The sequence below is a fragment of the Arachis ipaensis genome, chromosome B9 (genome assembly GCF_059453495.1).
Source record: "Arachis ipaensis isolate K30076 ecotype BB chromosome B9, ASM5945349v1, whole genome shotgun sequence".
NCBI lineage: Eukaryota > Viridiplantae > Streptophyta > Magnoliopsida > Fabales > Fabaceae > Arachis > Arachis ipaensis.
This window is the reverse complement of record NC_142444.1, coordinates 136401298-136417211: the sequence shown is the minus strand read 5'-3', so window position 1 is coordinate 136417211 and position 15914 is coordinate 136401298. Positions and strand designations below refer to the sequence as shown.

Here is a 15914-nt window from a genome sequence, read left to right as displayed (position 1 = left end):
GTATAATGGTAAAGGTTCATTACTCCCACTTAGTTATCCTCTAATAATTGAAGGAAAGTCAAGTGGCTGTCACTAACTCTGACTCACAAGTCATAGTCACTTCATGGGAGAGGACTAGAGTTGGTGAAAATCGAGTTAGCCAGCAATCCCCAATTACAGATTAATACTTGAGTATTACAACTCAAGGGTTTTCAATTATCAACTCCCAACCAAGTTGGGAGTTTTACTCCATTAACATGAATGCCATTTTCATAAACACATAATAGGAGTAAACAAAAGACATGATAATTATGAGAAATTAATTAAATCAAAATTGGCACGAACAATAATTAACACGACGAATCACACAAGCAATGAAAATAAATATAAAAATACTCCAATGCATTAATAAGATTCAAAAGTGACAAGATCCAAACATAAATTCAAAGCAATTAAATGGAGAAGAGTAATAAAGTTGTTGGAGAAGAAAACTGTAAGAACAATGACTCTAATTGAAGGTAGTAGCAGCTCTCTCAAGATCCAATTCAAAGCAATACTAAGAACATTAAAAACCTTAGAGAAAAGTAGGTGTTTCTCTCTCTAGAATTTAAAACTAATCAAAAACTAAAGTGAAAGTGAAAGTGTCCTCAGTCACAGCTCCATTCCTGCATCTAGTCTGCGTTTTTGGGCTTGAATCTGGGTCCAAATCATCCCAGAAATCGCCCTAGCGAGTTCTGTTAAGTGCAGCACGTGACGCTCTGTCACGCGTACGCGTCGGTCACAATGCTCCTAGTCACGCGCATGCGTCAGCCATGCGTGCACGTCGCTCCCCGCTTCTCAACTCTTCAATTTCTTGTGTTCCTTCCACTTTAACCTGCTTCATCTTCCTCCTTTAAGCCATTCATGCCCTATAAACCTGAAAACACTTAACAAACACATCACAGCATCGAATGGTAATAGAGGAGGATTAAAAATTAATAATTTTAAGGCCTAGAAAGCATGTTTTCAGTCATAGCATGAAATTAGGAAGGAAACTTAAAAACATGCAACTTACATGAATAAGTGTGAGAATAGTTGATAAAACCCACTCAATTCAGTCCAAAATATATCATAAAATAGTGGTGTATCAAATCTCCCCACACTTAAACATTAGCATGTCTTCATGCTAAGTGGTAGCACGAATCCCCACACCTTCGTACTGTTGTACCAGCAAGTGCACTGGGTTGTCCAAGTAATACCTGAGCGAGTCTGGGTCGATCCCACGAGGATTGTGGTTTGAAGCAAGCTATGGTTATCTTGCAGGTCTTAGTCATGCGAAATCAGAAGGTTTATGTTTGGAACTTTGTATAAGTACTTGTTATTCTAATTGGAATAAATGATAGGAATAGAGTTGAGAGTTGGAGTTGCTTTGCCTTTCTGAATTAACTCTGGTACTACTGCTCTCTTTGCTTGTGAGTGATTTCTTCAATGGCAGGCTATATGTGATTGACACTGGTTTCAGCAGCTGCCAATACTCCTCCAGATCTGAACCCCAGGTTTAGTGTGGATCCATCTCTACTTGAGGGTGAAGCGCGTATAGTCCATTCTCCTTTATGATCCTACTCAAAATGCCACAGACAAGGTCGGATCTTCCGGATCAGAGAATACTGTATCTTTGGGTTCTAGCCTCTACCACAGAGACCCCAATCTCCCCGGAAATCGGCTGAACTGATGTCTCGAGAAGTCCCCAACAAAGTCGTGGATTAGCCGTATGAGAGATGTATATTCAACCTATTAGTCGTCCTTGTCCGGTGAAAGACGCATTCTGACCCAAGTAGACGCGGGTGTTTGTCAGGCACGTTCGTCTTAATGTGATGAATAGAGCTAATTGGTTAGATCATCCTATTCACCACGATGAAGTACAAATATACATCTTAGAATTAATCAAACACGGATCGAAGAAGAAACAGTAGTACTTTTATTAATTTATGGGACTCAGCAGGACTTCTCCCCTAAACCTAGGAGGTTTAAAAACTTATACTGAAGGTAAAAACAATGATAAAACGAAATTATGGCAGACCTCCCTCAGCGAGAGGTGTAAAATGTTCTTTAAATAATAGGTTAATGACTAAGGATTACACAGAAAGGGTAAAACAGTCTATTTATTGCTAAATTCCACTTTTGGGATCCACTTGATGAGTGTTTGGTCTGAGCTTTGGTGATATCCACGTGCTATGAGGCTTCTTGGGCATGGAACACCAGCTAGGGGGTCCTCTCTGGGCCTTTGGACGCTGGGCTCTGCTCTTTGGGCGCTGGACGCCTGGAAGGGGGCCAGGAAGCTGGCATTGGACGCCAGTTTTGGGCCTTCTAATCTGAAGCAAAGTATGGACTATTATATATTGCTGAAAATCTCTGAAAGTCAGCTTTCTATAGCCATTGAGAGCGCTCCATTTGGACTTCTGTAGCTCTAGAAAAGCTCTTCCGAATGCAGGCAGGTCAGATCTGGACAGCATCTGCAGTGCTTTCTCTGTCTCTAAATCAGACTTCTGCTCCAACTCCTCAATTTCAGCCAGAAATTACCTGAAATTGTCCAAAAAGATTTTATGGGTATTTATTTTTAATTACTTAAAATCATTTTTGTTTGTCAATATCTCTACGAAGTTAGCTTTCTTTTTTATACTGATCTCAAAACAGAGTTTGGCCATTTAATTTGAAGGATTTGTTCCAAAATATGGGGTAAGAGGACTCGCAATTTTACTAATCTAGAATAATAAGTTTCTATGTCATGTACCAACTGAGTTTTACTTGATGTTCAATTTTTTTATACACATGCAAATCAAGTATCAATCAGGATTCAGATTTTTACCTGTTGGCATCATTCCTATCTGCATGCACCGCCATCCAATTTTATGATGTTGCTAACCAACGATTTTTTCTCTTAGTACAAAATATTGTGTTAGAATAATTAATAATAAAAAGGAATTTTTTTTTTGTTTTTTTTTGTGTTAAGAGAGACGATTAGAAGTTAGAGAGAAAGGAACATTTCACATGGATGGTGCAAACCTTGCTTTGTTCTTCGGAAGGATCTTGGATAGATGCTGCTGATCTAGATTCTTCTTTTGTACTTTTGTTGAAACTCCTTGCTTTCTAATCTTTGGTTTGCTGTGCTCACTAAAGACAGAGGAGTTACACTCTTTCATTCTCATGGACCCTAAAGAAAAATTCAATGGCCATTATTTGAGCATGTGCGTTTACAGTTTAGATAGGCCATATGTTTTTTTTTTTTTACTTTACATATGTGTGTATTTTTTATTTTCTTGGGCCCAACTTTGGGTCTTCCTTTATTTTTTTTCAATTTGTTGTTGGAAAAAGCTACAACAATAATATAAGTATAATGTCTAAAATTAATTTTAGTATTTAAAGTATTAACTATAAGTTCCGGAATCAATTTGAGAATAAGGAAGTTTATTACAGTGCACAAAATGAAGTAACCCTTCCTTACCTATTACCTCCGTTTATTTATTCTAATTCTTATCTCATTGAATTAGTTTATTGATATGTGTTTCGGTGCGTTGATATGGGGCTTTTGAAATTGGGAATCTGCATGGGCTAGGTGTGCCATTTTTTAAGAGATGCGGTTAGAATTCAGAGAACAGTAACATTTCACTTGGATAGTTCAAACCTTGCTTTGTTCTTCGGAAGGATCTTGGGATAGATGCTGCTGGTGTAAATTCTTCTTTTGTACGCCTTCTGAAACTCCTTTCTTTCTTATCTTTGGTTTGCCTTAGTCACTAAACAAGAAGATAAAGAATATTTTGGAATTCAAAACTTACTCCATGAAGGTGATGTTTTTTTTAAAGAAAAATTTAGCTAATTTACTAACCAACCATGGTTAGTAAAGTAACCTCTTGAGTACTGCTATGATGGAAGTCATCATTTCACAATTCATACTTTAAAGCAGCCTCATTTGTTAACACAGATACTTCATATAGCTATCTATTGTTTTGCTACTTAGAGTTAATAATACCCCAAAAGAAAAAGTAAATGTCATTGTCAACTATTAATGTTTGTTTTTAAAGGAAACATGTAAATTGTATGGCTTCTAGATAGCAAAGTCATAGAGTTGGTATTGTCCTTGCAATTGATGTGGTTCCATCCATTCTATTAATTGCACCAAGTTCTTAATAACAACATACATTTACACATCATAATTTAAAAACCTATTGAATAACGTTGGATTAATTTTTGGTTTGATCGCGTACTCCAAACATAGACACTTTAACAATTTGACAAAAGTATTGTCATTTTTTATAAATATTAGTCTTTTGAAAAAAAAATTCATTTGAACACCATGTTTATGAAAATCATTAATTTACTTCATTATTATTATTATTATTATTATTATTATTATTATTATTATTATTATTATTATTATTATTATTATTATTTAAATTTGTGTTATGTCCAACAATTTATATAGTATAGTAGAACAAAATTATAAAAAAAATTGCCAAAAAATGTTTTCCAAAGGGTCATTTGTTCGAAATTAAAATAATAATATAATCACATCATATGCAAATTATGAAAAATGATTAAAAATTTTAATCATACTCTTATTTTTTAAATATATAATAATTTAATGATTAATATTTGAGTAAATTAGCTTATACCATATATTTTTTTATCTTAATTGTCAGTTATCACAGCTATTTTAAAAAATATTTAAATCATTATGAACAGTTATTCTAAAAAAATTGTCTAATTATATATTGGAAATAATTAAATAAATAATAAAAATAAGATAAAAAAAATTTGTACTATAGTTACATTTTTTTGCCTTTCAATAATAGTTAAAAGTTTTGAAAATATTCATCAAGGTTATTTTGTTTTAATTTTGTTCTAGGAGAAGTTTTCACTTTCAATTAAATATACTCTTCTTGAGTATTTTTTACACAATTTTACAATTCTTTATTTATAATTTTGTTCTTCTATACTATATAAATTGTTGGACACAGCATAGCTTTGAATAATAATAATAATAATAATAATAATAATAATAATAATAATAATAATAATAATAATAATAATAATGACAGAGATGAAGTAAGTTAATGATTTTCATAAACATGATGTTCAAATGTTTACCAAAGGGACATTTGATCGAAATAAAGATAATAATATAATCACATCATATGTAAGTTATGAAAAATGATTAAAAATTTTAATTATACTCCTATTTTTAAATATATAATTGGTTGATATTATATAATAATTTAATGATTAATATTTGAGTAAATTATCTTTTATACAATTTTACTGTCAACGATATATTTAATTCAAATTAAAAAATTTTTAGAATAAAATTAAAACAAAGTAAAACTTAGAGTATTTCTTAAATTTTAAACAAATTTCAGAGGATACTTTACCCAAATTTGTAATTATCATCTACTTACAATTCTAAACTCTTTTGGAGGAGTTTTGTAAAAAAAATTCTGAAAATACAATTTTATTGTAAACAATTAACATAGTAAGTTGAGTCTTGCTCCTTAAAAGCTCAACTTTATTTATCCATCCCAGCTCTTTCACTATTTAGTATTTTACAAGGTCATTTTGCACTTAATGTTAGCTAAACCATGCAAGACCTAAAACTTGTGAAATTTATTGCATGTTAGGAAGGTAGGTGTGCTTTTAATGACCTATTAACATTCTATAAATGGAGTTCAGCAAGCATTGGTCACCACAAGGTATTGTTTGGAGTTTGTCAAGTACTCCATCTTACACTTTATATTCCTCCTTTTAAATTTTTCTTACAGTTTGAGATTAAGTATGAGTGATATACCTCCCATAGAAGTAGAGGTTCCACAACTCCCTGATGAGGTTATAAGTGAAATCTTCTATTTATGTGACGCTCTAACCATTGTCAGTTTCAGTGCTACTTGCCATTATTGGAGGCAAAGGATAACTTCGTTTGACTTTCTCAGTCAAATCTTAAAGATATGGAAAAGGTGTGACTGCTCACTGTTCATTCACTTTAGATTTGCATCTCCTGTGATCATGTCGGTGGATTGGATCATGAAGATTGATGCCATTACCGGGAAAATCGGCTACCTGAACTTGCCTTTTCTTTTAACCCAACATGGTTGGTTTCAGCTCATTGGAGTCGAGATGGGAGTCTTCTGTATCCGTTAATCCTCCTTTGGAAGAAGAAGCCACTTCGTGATTTGAAATCCACTTATTCAAATGCCTCGGGTACTAGATGATCCTTTGCAACGTGGTTCTTGTGAGGGTTCCTTTACTTATGCCTTTGCGCACTTTTCGAATAGTGTTCATTATGCAATTTTGCATATTTTTAAAGATGAACTCGAAAGCACTGCTTACACTTTATCTATGTATACAAGTTTCACTAGGAACTGGCATGTTAGAATTTCATTTCCTTCATATGTGCAATGGTTGGATCCTTCGTATGTTGCAGCCAGTGGTGTTGTGTATTGGCTTACTGACCGTAAAGACGGTGATCAACCATACATTGTATCTTTCTCATTGATGACATTGACTTTTGCCCAAATTTACGTCCTCTTGAAGCTATGTCTCATTGTGGTTGCCTTTTGGTTAGAGATGGATGTCTATGTTTAGCATCAAATAATCACACATTCTATTCATACAACTCAGTTATATGGTAGGTAAGTGACACCGACGAAGGTGTTAACTGGTCACAACTATTTACATATAATGGAATAGGTACTTTGTACGTGCCAGCTGTCATAATTGATCATGATGTTATCCAAGTTATGGAGAGGTGCCTATAACTGGTTGGGGCTCAAGTCATCGCGTACTCTCAGTTTTTTTTGTTTGTTTGATATAACCCATTGAACGCACAAGAAACAGGCTTCATCGGGTTTTTTAATGATAATCATATTAAAATTAGATCTATCCATGCATATGAAGAAACTTTATTTCCCGTGTGATGGATTACCTAAAAAGTTGTAATAGTCATGCTTTGCTGCAAACTATGCTTGCTAGGACTTAGGGTTTAAAGTTTTAAGGTTGTGTGCTATTTAGAGTTGGTTTTAGTGGATCACTATGTCTTTTCTTATTGTGGTTTGTTTAGTGTGTATGAGTGTTACCACCAATGTCAATATTGGTTCGACTTGCATTGTCCAAGGAAGACCATGCATGGCATTGCTGGTTCGTTTGTAGTATTTATCCTTTATTTTTAAGTTCATCTGCCTTATTTGTGTTGTAAGGATTTTTATTTAACTTGGTGCAAAATATTTTATTCATTATGCTATGTTTTTATGGTTATATACTTCGATGGGTTTGAAAAGAAATTGTTCGATCTCTTTCTCTTAAAAAGACATAACACATAGTGAGAATTTGTCAAATGGTTTCTAGTTGTATACCGTATTTGATGAGCAAGTTATATTTAAAATATAAAATATTAAAGTTTTGAATGACTCAAAGAGTTTGATTTTGCTATGAAACAACTTTGGATAAATGAAAAAAAATGTTAGTCACACTAAACATAGCATCCGACTTCAATTTTAATGAAATTGTTTGGAAAAAAGGTAAAAAATAATATTATTTACATAAAATTCTCCTAGCATTTACTACCATAATAAAAAAGTTCTTTGAAGAAAGGAAATAAACGATTTTATCATACACACACAATTCTAATAAGATTAAAAAATGTTTGAAAAAACTAAAATAATATTGCTATGCATGCACCCCTAGCATTATCACAAACAGGATAACACCTTACATGTTAAAGTACCGTTTTGTTAGTGTATTAACAAAAGTAATTACATTTAATATTTATTTATGTCCATGCTACTTGAGTTATAATAAACTATGCTAAATGGGTCTTGACTTTCTCAAGATATTAAAAGATAGGTATAATCATTACTTAACAATCTACTTTTACCTATATGTATACTTATTAGTTTGCATCTTTTAGGACTTCACTCACTTATTATTATCAAGTGGATCAAGATAAAAATTAAATGAAGATGGGACATGAAATATTACTTCAGGAGTTCAGGTCATTTCTAAAATCTTTTCTTACTTATTGTGGAGTAGTTCAAGACAAAGAATTAAATGGAAATGAGATATGAAAGATTTCCTCCAGTTATTTCAATCTTTCTTACATTGTCTTTAGTATACTTAAAACTTAATAGATGCTAGATTAATATCAAAATAATAAATAGAATTTGTGTAAGATATAATATTATTATTTATAATTCTACATTTATTAAGTTTTTTAAATATTATTTACTATTTTTTAGGAATTATTAAGTCGTTCAGAAATATAACATAGATACTATAAAAAATTTTTAAATTCTTCATTATGCAGCGACAAATTCATTATCATATCATCTAAAATTCACTTCAGTATACAGTCAATGATAATAATTATTATAAAAAAATGAATTAATAGAGATAAATCAAAATATGTACAAAATAAAATTATTTGCTAAAATTGCAGATAATTATTTTTTGTAATTAAGTATTATAAATAAATAATGGCTAAATAGTCTAATTAGTGAAGATGGTTGTTCACACCATCATTTATTTTTTTTAAGTTTGTTATCATCATTTATTTTTCATACTAAAAGTACAGTGCACGCAGCCATAATTTGGCAAAATATTAACACCAATAACAATAATTAGTCTCTTTATTTGCTTTTTGCCACCTTTACTATTTAATTTAAAATTTGCATCATCTACTGTTTCCTTTTACATCTATCACATATTTATCAGGTAGCCAAATAATTATAATATTATGTCTTATTAGTTTATTGTTTTAATGGTATTTTATGTCTTGTTAGTTTTATTTTATTTTTTATACAAAATATTATAATATTATTTAACAATTATTGTCCTTTTATTAGTGTAAACTAATGGAACATTTTTATAATTTACAAATTTTAAAGTTTTAAACTTTTAAACTACGTTCTAAGTAATTTTATTATATTTTTGCATATCAGTTTTAAAAATTTTAATAATTGTTTTATATTTAATTAATTTGGTACTATTTTACGGTGTGTTAGTTTTTGAGTTAATTTTTTTAAAAAAAAAATATATTCAAAATTCAATAAGAATTGTAATTGGGTGGATATCTCAGGCTGCCAGATTGCATGTTGATGGGGACGGGTAATGGGCGTGAAGCTCGCCAAAAATAAAAAGAAAACAAATGTATGGGTTCTGAGCAAAAAAAGTGAAGTTAGTCTCATTCACTTCAACCCGCCCATCATCTCTCTATGTCGATTAGAAATCCTAAATACTATCTTCTCCTTCGTGCCCTCCTCGATAGCCCTGTCAATCCTTCTTGCTAAGCAACAAAGATCACTGGTGCGGCTTCAACAGCCTTGGTGAGACATGGAAGGTGGATATCTCAGTCAGCGATCCTCTCCTCTAGGGATGGTCTGGATATCTTTTTTTGTCTAGTACTGCATCCTCAACCTTTTTGATTTAGGGTTTCTTTTTTCTTTTGGTTGTGTTTGATTTGGAATTTTATATGTATTTGATTTCTCCATGATTTGAGATGTTTAGATTGTTTGTCTCATAATGTTTAAAATTCTAACCATGTTTTATTCAGATTGGAATGAAACCTTTTTTTTAATAGCTGATTTGTAGTAATATGACCAAGATTGAGAGCGACTTTTGATGTTTTAATATATGAAAATGTGCTTCCATGCTATGGTTGATGCAGCATAATTTGCCATGCTTCTTCTAAATTACACTAACATTCCTGTGGTAATAACTAAATTCGGATGGCCCTCGAAAGGTGGATCCAACGAGCCTGATGCAACAATCGACACTACAAATACCTACAATAGCAATCTAATAAAGCATGTGCTGAACCATACTGCAACACCCAAGTATCCTGGAATTGCTGCTAGCACTTGCATTTATGAGTTCTACAACGAGGATATGAAGTCGAGGCCATTGTCTGAGAAGAATTGGGGACTCTTCAATGCAAATGCTGCACCTAAGAAGGGAAAGACTCCTGATTCCTGTCACTTCGATAGAGTGGCTTCTATCTCCACCACGGATCCAAGTATGGTGCTATATACATTTTTTAGTTTAATTTAGCATTGATTAATTTAAAAATCTCTATAGTTTAAAAGCTTTAATAAAGTTCTTTTATTGTGCACAAATTTTCAATTAGTCTCTATAGCTTAAACATGGATAGTTAACTGCTTATACTGTTCAGAATTTTTATGTCAAAAACAACGATTCATCATCCAATATATAGGGACCTGATTAGAAAAAGTCTGTTCAAATGAACTTGATTAAATGAGTGATGCATTTTTGTACGAGTGATGCATTTTTATCCACTCATTTTCAGATAGTAAATGAGGTCAACAGTTGAGAATAATATTCTTTGTTATGTTCTGTGTCCGTTTCTCTCATTTTTTTTTATTTTCTTATCTGCTTGATTTTTTAGTGCAGAGATACTCCTCATTTATTGAAGGTTTTTTTTTCTATTTTTGGTTATGAATTGTTTATTTTTTCTCGAAAAATATTCTTTTCTCTCTGTCAAGAAATTTTTAACTTTAATAGAAAACCAGATATTTATTTAAGTTTCACCGATGAAATCAAATAATTTTTTAATATTTCGATTACTCATGCCATGTTTCTTAATTTTGTGCTTTCTATTTCTTGATTTTTAAAATATATAATTTGATGCCTTTGGAAGAATAAAATACTTTTGTTGTAAAAAGTGAGAAAACCTATAAAATTTGATATGGTTCAATTCCAACTGCTGCCGTCCTCATTTTGTATCTTGAGAAGTCGTTACCTGTTTTCTTACTATTTTTTATTTTCGTTATTTCTGTTTGTCCTTTTATTTTTGTCACAACCAAGTTGAGTTTCAAAGTCACCTGTGTGCTTTTTTTTATTCTGTTCTCTTCAAAGCCAAATTTTCCTTTGTTCCTTATTTATATATAACTGTACATGACTCATCACTAAGTTTTTATCCTATAATTATTTCAGCGTTATTTATTCTTCGGTAGTGATCTAAGAAATTGATTAGTGTTGCTGTTCTGTCTATTTTTTCACCATCTGATTCACATTGGAGCTATTTATCTCTTATATTTCTAATTGATGAATGATGCTCTTTTACGCATTTAATTTTGAAGAACTATTGTGTTAAAACAGTGGTAAATTCTTTCAGAATCGGTGTCGTGTAATTTCACTCAGGAGGATAAAGTGAAGAGGGTCCAACAACAGGAGGTTCGTGTTAAGCGTGTTAAGGTAATAATTATTGTGTTTCTTTCTCAGAGAATATATTTAGTTAAAATTTATCTATCTTCAGAAAATGAGAAGAATTTGATGAATAATATTCTCTTACCATAAGAAATAAGATCTTTAAATGATCATGAACCCTGAAATAGCTTTTAATAAAATTTGTAACTTCAAAGTGTTATAGACTCTGCTCCTAATTGATTAATTTTTCTTTAGATATTAAAGAAACGTACCTTTGTTGTACATAAATGCATACTTCTTTTAGCTTTGTTAGTTAAAACGTGGCTAATTTTTTGGTTCTAGCAGCAACTGAAACAGAAGCATGTGAAAAAAAACACAATTATCTTGAGCCACATAATAAGAACTAGAGTAAAGTATTGTTTTTGTCCCCAACATTTGGGATAAGTCCTAAAATTGTCCCTAACATTTCATTCATCCTATTTATGTCCCCAACATTCCAAAGTTGATTCAATGTTATCCTCCCGTTAAGTCCACTGACGGAGCACTAACGGAGCTGCCTACGTGGATGCCTTTGTCCAACGTGGCAAACTTTTCCCCTGGTGACCGTTACTTAGAATTGAAAAAAAAAAGAAATATTAATTTAAAAGGGTGATGAAACTCTAATTTGAGATTGCCCCTGTTGTAGCTTCTTCTTCTCACCATCACCGTCTCTGCTGCAGTCGTTGCTGACTCCATGGCTTCGCAGGGCTCCCAGGCGGCGCGTAGTAGCAGCGCTTCGGGTCGAAACAGCAACCAAGGCCGTCGACAGAGAACAAATTGTTACTGTGGGGAGAGGCCAGTGCTTGTGACTTCATCAACGGCAGAGAATCTGGGATGGAGGTTCTGGGGCTGTGTTAACTATGGGCAAGTAGAAAATATAATTACTGGGTATGACTGTTATTTGATTATCTAATTGGAATTTTCTTTTGGTTTTGGCCTAGATTGGAGAAGAGTGTAGGTACTTTGTGTGGGCAGAGTCAGAGCAAGAGCCACAAGTTGCTCGATTGAAAAGAAAAATCACAGGCTTGAAGGGTAAAGTGACAACAGTTGAGAGGATGTTGATAATGGTTGTAGTAGTTGCTTTGGTTGGAGTGACATGATCTATAATATTACTGTGTGAAAAACGTCGTTGACAAGAAAAGGGAGGTTTTTTTGTAATAAGGTTGCACAACATAGGAAAATTGGCAATATGTTGTCTGTATTTGGGGTGTAATGTCTTGGCAATATGTTGTCTGTATTTTGGGGTGTTGCTGTAGGGATTGGGTTGGATCAAATGTAAGATGTTGATTGAATGATTTTGAATAAAAATTCATTGTTAACCAATTTTATGTGTTCAATCTACATTCCCATGGTACATTATTGAAGTAACTATCTGCAGATATGATTAAATGAAATAGTGACCCAGGAATAACATAAACTAGTAACCTTAACATTAGGCCTAGAAAGGCAGTAGTTCAGAACTTAACCAACATAGATGTCATGTAGATGTCCAAGAACTGGAAATATAAATCAACGTAGATACTAAACAGTGTTTTTGAAGTAGCAGCACCACCAAATATAAAAAGTGAAACCAACAACCATAGTTTTTAACCTGATACAAAATGCAAAATAAAAAATGCAACACAAGTGATAGAAATTCACAAGTCATAGAAAATCACTCCATATTCTTCCATGCTCTTGGTGGAGTCCTGGCCATGAACCTGAGCTGGGACTGGGTCACCCTCTTCACTGGGCTTGGCAGAACCCTTGGAGTGATTGGGGCTGGTGCAGAAGCAGTTTGTGAATGATCCACTTTATCCCTTTTCGAAGCAGCTTGTGATTGCTGGGAGCTGACAGCTGGCTTTCTCTTTGGGTGTGAAGGTGGTTTGTTGTTGTTTCCCTTTTGCTTCCTACTTCCACTCTCAGTAGCCTTATTAGAAGCTGTCTTGGCAGAGAGTCTGGCACTTTTTCTGACCCCTCTCTGTGACCTCCCCTTTGAAGTAGAATTAGCAACATTGTTAATCTGCGCACAAAACAGATGGGCAGATAATTCAATGACCAAAATGATGAAGACACAAGTAAGTACAACAATTAAAGAGTAATGACATAGTCTTACAGTAGGGTTTGGAGTGACTTTGCGCTTCTTTAGACAACTCCTTTTGTTATGACCAGAGCAGAAACAATAAGAATACTTTTGTTGTTGTCCTTCACGAGATAGTCCAATCCTAGTTGTATGCTCATAAGCAGCTCTTGCCCTCTTCTTCTTTGGCCTCCCAATAGGTTTTCTATAGATGGGAGGCAACACATCCTCGAATTGAGTTCTATCCCAAAGGTTGGGTCCATTAACAGGAAAGACAACATGTTGGTAGCAGGAGATGTATGCAGCCTTTTTATAGTAGTCAGCAATATAGCTATCCACGTTGAAGCACATTTTTCTTATACAAGTCATTGCATCTTTACAAGAAATTCCAGACAGTTAGAACTTCCTACATGAGCACTCGTGATGCCTAAGATCAACCACAAATTTTTCCTTCCCCCCTGGATACTAACCACCTCATATCTATCACGTCCAGCATACACACTCACCCAATTCCCACTTAGTTTTGCCTGTTTTTCTACCTTAATTCTAATTCGGGGTAACACATCTCTGTTGTAAGGTACTATCCTGTCCCTATTGTCAGCACAATATTTCATTATGTAAACCCGGATATCCTCTAGCATAGTGACTATTGGCTTCTCCCTAGCCTCAACCAGAACAGAATTAAACACTTCACACATATTGTTTACTAAAGTGTCACACCTAGGTCTACACACAAACCTGTGACGACACCAGTACTTTGTAGGAATCTCCATTAGATAGTTGTATGCTCGCTGATCTACCTTTTGTATCTCACTCATCCTCCTTTCCCATTCTTGAAAATAAGTTGCCTTGGCAGCATTCCACATTATTAGCTTCAACTGGATTCCTGGATATCTCTTTTTGAAATTTGAATACAGATGTCTGACACAAAACCTATGGTCAACCCCAGGCAGAAGCTCCTCAAAATTTGGCACTAAACCCTGTTTTGAATACAAAAAAGATGAGTATAGATTATTAAATGCTAACTATAATACTTGTACATTAAGGTGCAGAGAAAAAGACATGTACCTTCTGTTGGTCAGACATGAAGGTGCAGATCTTGATTTTGTCAACTCCCAAGTCATCACATAGATGCTAGAGAAACCATGTCCATGAGTCTTTGGTTTCAGATTCGACAATTGTATATGCTATCGACAGGATTTGATCGTTTGGGTCCCAACCCATTGCAGTCAAGAGCCAACCTCCATAGGGTGTTTTCAGAAAACAGCCGTCCAACCCAATCATTGGCCTACAAGCCATGAAACTTCTCATACAGGCATTCAACATCACATAGATCCTCTCAAATCTGGGTCTTAAATCTACCCCTAGCACTGGTCTTTCGGAAGCAAACTCAGGTGGCCTCTGAACTTTCAAATGAACTGATGATCCAGGGTTAGTCTTCAGCAACTCATGATAGTAGTCACACAACCTTCTATACTGCTCTATGTATGTCCCCTGCAACTCATCGAGAGCAAACTGTTTGACCCTGGAGGCCTTAGATTTGGTCAACTCTATATTCCACTTTGTGTATGCTTTCCTCATTAGTGTGGTTAACTTAATCTTTGGGTTTTCAGCAATTTTGTTCAAAAAAACTTTACTCAGCCACCTTGTATGCATGATTCCAATCTTCAACTCCCTAGAGCAGTTGTGCTTGTTGTTGCAACTCTTCAACTGCCAACTTCGCTCATGCTTCATCTTTCCACAGTATGTGTACCACTCACAACCCTCCACACATTCCACTTTAACCCTCTTGAGATTCACCTTTGAGAATCTAAGACCCCTCCCACTATTGACAGTATATACAGTGGCACAATCTTTGAACTACTCTCTTGACACATACAAAGTTTCCACCTCCCACTTGTATTCACTCATGTTCTTCAATGGCCTGTGAATCGGATACCTCTTTCCTATGTCATCCTCATCATCACTAAATGGAATATCTAGGAAATCCTCACTGTTATAACCTGCATCCTCATCACCAAATCCTTGTAAAATTTTTTCCTTTCCAAGATTTCGTGAAGCTGGATTTGAAGATTGACCCTGGGACTGACTAAGTATAGACTCTGTTTCTTCCTCTTCCGTGATGTTCACATCAACTAAACCTTCAGCTCCCTCTCTGTCATCATCACTGTCACCAAAATCAAGACTACCAAGACTTTGATCTGATGCATTCCTAGCAATTGAATCAGAACTCCATGAACTTTCACTCTACCTAGGTTCATAGTCATCTCATCATCAGAGGTCTCACTCCCTTCCTCCTCTTCTTCAACAGCATCAAAACTCCTTACAACCTCACATGATCCCTCACTCATGGACCCAACCTCTTCCACTTCAGTAGGCCCATCAGTAGCTGCCTTTGACCCAAGCCCAACACCAGGGCTTTCATACACAACAATTGGGCCAGCCCAGCCTCATCACCTTTTTTAGCAGGAGCATTAATTTGCCCATGTTGCACATCTTCTCCCACTTCACTTGTCTTGTGAATAATATAAACCTCAACCATATCATCCTTCACCCCAATTCTTGCCATATCCATTACATCTTTGTCATTTTTAAGCATGGTCAATCCTTCTTCTAACCCAGCATTCACAGCTTTATACCACATCGCAGC

General features: G+C 34.2%; 1 pseudogene; it reads right to left on the bottom strand.

The window, feature by feature from the left end:
• Window positions 1-13629: 13629 nt before the first annotated feature.
• LOC148546473 (uncharacterized) lies at window positions 13630-15615 on the bottom strand (annotated as a pseudogene).
• Window positions 15616-15914: the final 299 nt, after the last annotated feature.